The following is a 6,889-nucleotide window of genomic DNA, read 5'->3' as shown; positions in this document are numbered from 1 at the left end:
AGAGAGAGGGAGAGAGAAGAGGAGATGAGATTAGAGGAGAGAGATGAGAAGAGAGGAGAGAAGAGGAGGAGGAGAGAGAGAGAGAGAGAGAGTGGAGAGAGAGAGAGAGAGGGGAGGGAGAGGGAGAGAGAGAGGGAGAGAAGAGAGAGGAGGGGAGAGGAGAGAGAGGAGAGGAGAGAGAGAGAGAGAGAGAGAGAGAGAGACGAGGAGAAGGAGAGAGATGAGATGAGACGATGAGAGAGATGGAGGAGAGAGGAGAGATAGAGGAGAGTGAGAAGAGAGAGAGAGAGAGCCCGATGAGGAGAGAGAGAGTCAGAGAGAGAGAGAGAGACGGAGATCGTGACGAGAGAGAGAGAGGAGTGGGAGCGCTTCAGGCGATGGGTGCCAATTCAGACATTGTCGATAGCATCTCCAGACTGCATCTCTATCGGCTGCATCAGCCTGCCGAGAAAAGTATTGGCGCACATTTCCTAGTGTTGAAAACGCAGCCGCCAGCTACTGTTGACACAAAGGTCAAAATCAATCGGGCCGGGGCTGGCAGAGAATGCTTTAAATCATTCCAAACTGACGGTTTATTTCCACGGCGTCTGGGTGCGGGTGGTCGATCGAACGAACGTCAGCCACATCCAAACTTTCGGTTCACAGCCGCCATTACAAATCTAGCCGGACATGTGAAAAGGAGAAGCCTTGGAAAAGAAAATCTGGAGCATGGTTGGTCCAATCCGTGGAATGAACACGTCCCAAGCTTTTGAGGTAGGTGGAGAATTCGACAGCGGTACGGACGGTCAGTGGATGGGAGGCTGGATCGAACACCGCGCGCAAAGCTGGTCGGTGGTCACGGCGCAACAACGGCAGCGGCAGGCGGCGAAACCCGGGATTAATCGTTTGTGATAGCTACGTACTTCGATGACTGATCCAATTATGGCACCAACATGATGTTGTGCGTGCTTCCTGAAACAGTCTCCCATCTAGTCTTACATGTCGCTCGGTAGATGCATGCCGGCGACAATCCGTCGACCACTGTGAGCTCCATTCAGAGGCGAGTGACATGGCTATTGCCGCAGGTGAACGCACTGAGTATTGCCGCTGGTGCACCCGTGTCGCCGGCTCGCATCCCAGCGTTCCCCGAGTGCCACCGGAGCAGGCCAGACGTGCCGTGATATTGGTAGCAGACATTCGGCCGCGCCGCGGCCTGGATATTGGAGCAGCTCGGCAGACAGCCGGACGGGCCGCTGGGTCACGGATTCCGCCGTCTCAGCCGACCATCGCGCGGACGCAGCCCGATGATGCAGCGAAGGCAGCCGACTCAGCAAAGACCGCTGCCTGCTGTTGCTGATCATGTCAGTGCTTGCACTATCGGATTCTGTTGTTTTTTTTTTGTATATCACTCCTGACACATTCAGAAACATTGAAGTACTGGTCCGTCTTTTACCTAACAATGAATGGACATTATTGAGACTTTGCGATGACTTAAAAGTATTTAATCATCCTTCACTTACTGGGGGCACTTTTGCTTCTGTTTAGCTCAAATAAATCGATGTCACAGCTTAGAAGTGCAATCGTAAATACCGAGTCTAATGTCGCAGATCACGACTTTTTAGTTCCTTCACAGCAATAACCACAAAGCGGATTTCCAGAACTTTGCGATGACTTGTGATGCACATGTACAAAACGAGTAGAAATGTCCCAGACGTACTTGGGCAGGCGTGTGCCGATGCTGATATCTGGTGGGTCGCTGGGTACACGAGCCGGCCGCATTAGGAAAGGCGACATAGGTTACTCTACCCATGTCCTGAGGGATAGGTTACTAGGGATAGGCGACATAGGTTACTCTACGACATAGGTTCCACATAGATTACTCTACCCATGTCCTGAGGGAAGGTTAAATGGTTATCTAGACCAGCACCCTTTGTTATGTAATTCCATGGCTAACATTCTACGGAGCTGTCATGTATGGCATCTTTTAAATTATCAGTCACGCAACAGCTGCACCAAGATATAAAGAAAGTGAGATAACAAGAAATACACAGCCTAACAGATGCGGTGGTGCGAGAAAACAAATTTATTTGTATACGCTGACCGCCCGCCAGTCGCATACGGTGTCTCTAGTCCACTATTCGTGGCACAAGCCCTTTGTTAAGCATGAAGTCAGTATTTGCTGCAGCAAACAGAGTGCTATGGCCCACTATGGCCATCGCCGATTTCATGAGTGTTCCGCAGAGCATTAGGGTTTGTATGAACGTCTTGCCGATTCCACGCCCAGTTTTCAATCAGAGAAAAGTGTAAAGTGAGGCAATGGCTCTTTACTTGATCCACCACCTTTGCAGTATGTCTTAGGATTGACCTGTCTGGTCTGGTCAAATGAGGCTAAAGTAAGTTTTTCGAGTATGTGTGGCTTTGCAATTCCGAAAAAGCTGATGCGAATCAAAACGGGTTACAATTTATTTTCAGAACTTAATTTAAGGCCACCTGAGGTCATTCTATGAGCCCCATAACCTTCATCTCGAGTGACGTATCGCGCGCCATTCGCTTGCACGGAGAAAGCGTTGGCAAATTTGGTAAATATTACTAACAGGCCTTGTGTGGTTTTTAACCTTCGCTCACCTAACACCTAATTGGATAGGCGCCAGTATTCTTTTTTAGGGAACGCGCCGCACGTCGTCATGCACTTGTTAAGGAGCGCTAGCGACTGCATTGGCTACATTAGCAGCTGCGGGGCACGGCGCAACGGGGCTCCGAACCCGGGTGTCCACGTGCGAGTCCGACGCGCTAGACACTTGGCCTTTACACCCCAGTAAGCGCTCATTTCCACATGCCAACTGTGATGTCAATTCAAGGTCAAAGTGGTAAAGGCGGGTGTTGAATTGACCGGTCAGGGTACATTTGAGAACGAAGCAAGCCACACTAAAGGCCATAAAATGCTGTAACATATCTTAAGGTACCTTTGGGTTTAGATCTTATGACATTTGAAAGCAAAATGCGGTAACAAAGATCAAAGTTTGGCATGCGTTGACATTATACGATATGACCCTGCAAAAGCCACCAGAACGATACAACCCCACTTCAACGTAAGTAAAGATCGGAAAGGAGATCCACAAAATCTTAATCAAGGGCGCATTTCCTGCGATAAATACGTGTCTTTGGCACTGTTGAGCAACATGCCGCCGACATGACCGGGAGAATGAGATTATGGACTCTTAACTGTCGAGGTCAGATACTTAAATTTTTCCACAGCATTTGCACAATAAATTGAGCTCCAGTACCCAAAATTTCAGAGTAGTTCTCAGAACCATTTAGATGCCATTTTAAAAGCACCCCAATGACAGTATCTGAGCCCCTCCCTGCGGGCCAAGGGTTGTGGCTTTATGTCGTGTGACCTTGATTTCTCACAAGACTTAAACCGCTATTCGACACTTGCCATGATTTCGCTTTGCAAAATTTTCAAAACTTGACCTCATACAAGCTTGACTAAAGCATAACAAAACGTATCGGACATTAAGATGTGCGTGATATAGGATTTTTAAGCTTCCAAGGCGCCAGACAACCCGATCTGGCGCACGCAGATAAGAATGTTTGCGGAGCGCCAGTTGTCCATATGTTTGCCGTGCAAAGCTGTAAGAACAAGACTCAGCGTCAGCAACGCTATAAGATAGGAGACTGACCCACACTAATCGTGAAATGCCTACGAACTCAGCTAGCGAAAATTCCATTGTGATGTGCCAAAAAGTTCACGACAGAGCTGCGAAGAAGGGGGGGGGGGGAGGATCGCACCGATTACCTTGCTCCAGAAAGTTAATAAAGAAAGTGACTGAGAGGGCCGCCAATACACGAATTGTGATGACCCTCAAAATTGAGTTATGCTTAACTTGATGTAAGCCGTGTAACAGCTGATACAAACGTGACCAAGGAGGACTTGATATTGCTGATCTTTTTATGTGTCATATGCACGGACAGATTGCTGGCATAGACAAAAAACGTAATGAATTATCATTTTCCACCATAACGTGCTGCAGGCAACAGTGCTCATTGCTTACCTGCAATGAACCTGACATAAGGTTAAGGTAACCACGCCTGGTTTTGAATTTTGAAATAGCCTCATGCCACGTAATTAAATCCATTGACATGCTCGGGTAGTTGCGTTGCAACGAGAGGAATGTACTCCACATTTGCTACCTATGATGGCGTTAATTTTGTTCTGTTGCAGTGATGACGTACTGGCCAGGTCCCACGTGGATGTATGGATTACGTGATTAGAATTCCTAAAATGTCGCAGCTACCTATGTGACCCACAGTTATCTGGAGTCAAAAATTTCGTCGAGATATATTTGTGTGTAAGAAACGCTGTCTCTGAATGTTTTCATTTTTTCGATTGGCCGTCAATCACTGTTTGAAACCGCTCATGGAAGAAATGCACGACAGCCACAACGCGTTTTCACTTTCAAAAGGTATGTTTGTGGCATTATCAGGCAACTGAGAATCAAACGTTAAAAACTCCGATACCGACGGCAGTTTGATATCATAATAAGCACTGATCAACCCATTTTTATCAAAGGACAACTGAAGCTTCCGTATCTGGGTACCGCAAGTGTCAGGTTACAGGAGTCGTTCGTCAGGAATTGGTGACAGCCAGTCATATGCGAAGATCACACCATGTAGTAATGTAAGCTTACTAGACGAGGTGATGTGTTTTTGTTGTTTTTGTGGCGATAAAGCGACAATGCTTACTCCTTTTTAACACACAGCTCGCGATACATGAGCTTCTGAAGAGATCGGTGTCTCAAAGCTCCAGCAACGAGCGGCTTTGAGCGCAATGTTTAATACACAGCTCACGATACATGGGCTTCTGAAGAGATCGGTGTCTTAAAGCTCCAGCAACGAGCGGCTTTCAGCGCAATGTTTAATATAGCATGACTTCAATTAAGTTACACCCCCGGTGTGTCTTCATACCCTCAGTGTGACCGCTGCCGTACCTACCAGTCCGTATTGCCCATTCACTATCATGCTCACAGTGGCTTAAATGTGGTTGATGTCTCAAAAGGTAGTTGACTTCCTCTAGACATGGTGAACAACGATGGTGTGGTAATCCCAACAAGCGCAGTATCAAGCGCGTGCTACTCCTTTCCTTGCAATCAAACGTGTCGTTGTTTGCGTTAATGACCAATGTCAAACTGCCTTCCTGTTTGATGAAGGCACCAGTGAACAATGAAAGATGTCTGGAAATAACTGAAGCACTTTCGATGAACGACAAAGATACGCGATGCCTGGCATGCGGTCAACAAATTGTCAATGCTCATCTCAATTCACTGGCTTCAGTTCACATAGTCAGTGCTGTATCACTATTCATGATGATCTAGTCCTTGACCGTTAAGACGAACACACAGATGCAATCGACCTGATGATTATGGTGAACTCAAACGCAGCTTGTCGAGACAAAAAAGGCCTATCGATGATGATTCGTGGGCCGCTCGCTGTTCGTCTGTTGACCTCTGGCACAACAGGCTAGATGGTCTGTACCTAGTTTGAAGACATTTCCATCCCCTCCACCCGGAAAAGCTGACTGGTGCTGCGCTGCGGCAGACTTTGCCTACAAGTATCTTTGCCATACCACGCCACATCCACGAAACCTGCAGCGGTACCTTCCCAACCTGCAGCAACAGATACCCCTACTCGCGTTCGCTGATTCAGCCCTAAACGCGCCGATACGGAGGGCAGTAGCGGCACTAGTCGATTCCGAAAGCTGTCGGCGTTCACCAACAGCTGTCAGCCCGGCAGACGAACACAGGGCGACCAACGGTCGTTGTGATGAGCTCCGAGCCGCCAAGTGCGATCGTCAGCACCACACAGCAGCAACGGGGACGACCTGTCTGCCGTTCCCAAGCATTTGCCAATGGGACCGAGCTTCAGCGTGCATCTCACACACAATTTGCTGACCGACGAAGACCCTGAACGAATGGTAGGCAGAGCAAGGTTCGTGCTTACCAAGAGCAAAAGAGCCAGTGCGCCAAAGGCCAGGCACGGTGTGGATTCAAGACCAGCTCAAGATAGGTCACCTGAAAACTTGAAATATTAATCCCCAGTTTTCATGGTGTGTTCAACCCAAAGCACTAGTGACGATACCTGGTCAGTATGACAGCCTCAAGACCAGACCAGGGGCCGCGCTGAGCCGGCTGCTGCAGGCTGCTGTGCGGACGGCTGCGGTTTGCTGTGTCGGCTGGCAGGAGTTCCGCTGTGGCTCACTGTGTCGGCGAATAAGAGTTCCGCTCTGGTTCGATGTGTCAGCTGGCAGGAGTTTCGTTGTGGTCCAGGTGCAGGCTAACTCAGGGCCCGTGCTGCGCGGCGAGGGCGCTGTGCAGACCTCTGGTCCAGCCGTGTAGTCCTCTGGTCCAGCCGTGTAGTCCTCTGGTCCCGCTGTATCGCCGCTGTGCCGCTGCTGCGCCTACGGCTGTATCACGGCTGTGCCGGCTGCCCGTCCCGGCGCGGCGGCGCGCCGTGCCGCCGGCGCCGCTGCGGGGCCGACTGTGCCCCGGCCGGCCAGCTGGGCGCCCGGTCGACCGGCGCGGCTGGGGCTGCGTGCCGGCCGGCGGCGCTCAGTGTGACACGGCCTGACCCGGCCCGCCAGCGCCGTCGCTCGCGGCTGTCGCGCGACCCGAGCACAGGGCGCACAGACCGACCGACGGAGCGACAGGTGTGATGAGTGAAAGGACGGAAGGCAATGCCAAGCAAGATGTAGACCACTTTACATAAGGGTCCGCCCAAATGAGCCCCATTTGTATTGCTCGTGTGGTAACTTGTTCTGACATGCTTACCTGTCCAGACAGAAGCCTGTTATAAAGTATAAATATTTGTATATGCTGCCGGCTGCTAGTGGCCCGGGTAGATATGACCCAGG

The sequence above is a fragment of the Pollicipes pollicipes genome, unplaced genomic scaffold (genome assembly GCF_011947565.3).
Source record: "Pollicipes pollicipes isolate AB1234 unplaced genomic scaffold, Ppol_2.1 Scaffold_4002;HRSCAF=4701_pilon_pilon_pilon, whole genome shotgun sequence".
In the NCBI taxonomy this organism is placed as follows: domain Eukaryota; kingdom Metazoa; phylum Arthropoda; class Thecostraca; order Pollicipedomorpha; family Pollicipedidae; genus Pollicipes; species Pollicipes pollicipes.
The sequence above is the reverse complement of the archived record's forward strand: the minus strand, read 5'-3'. Positions refer to the sequence as shown.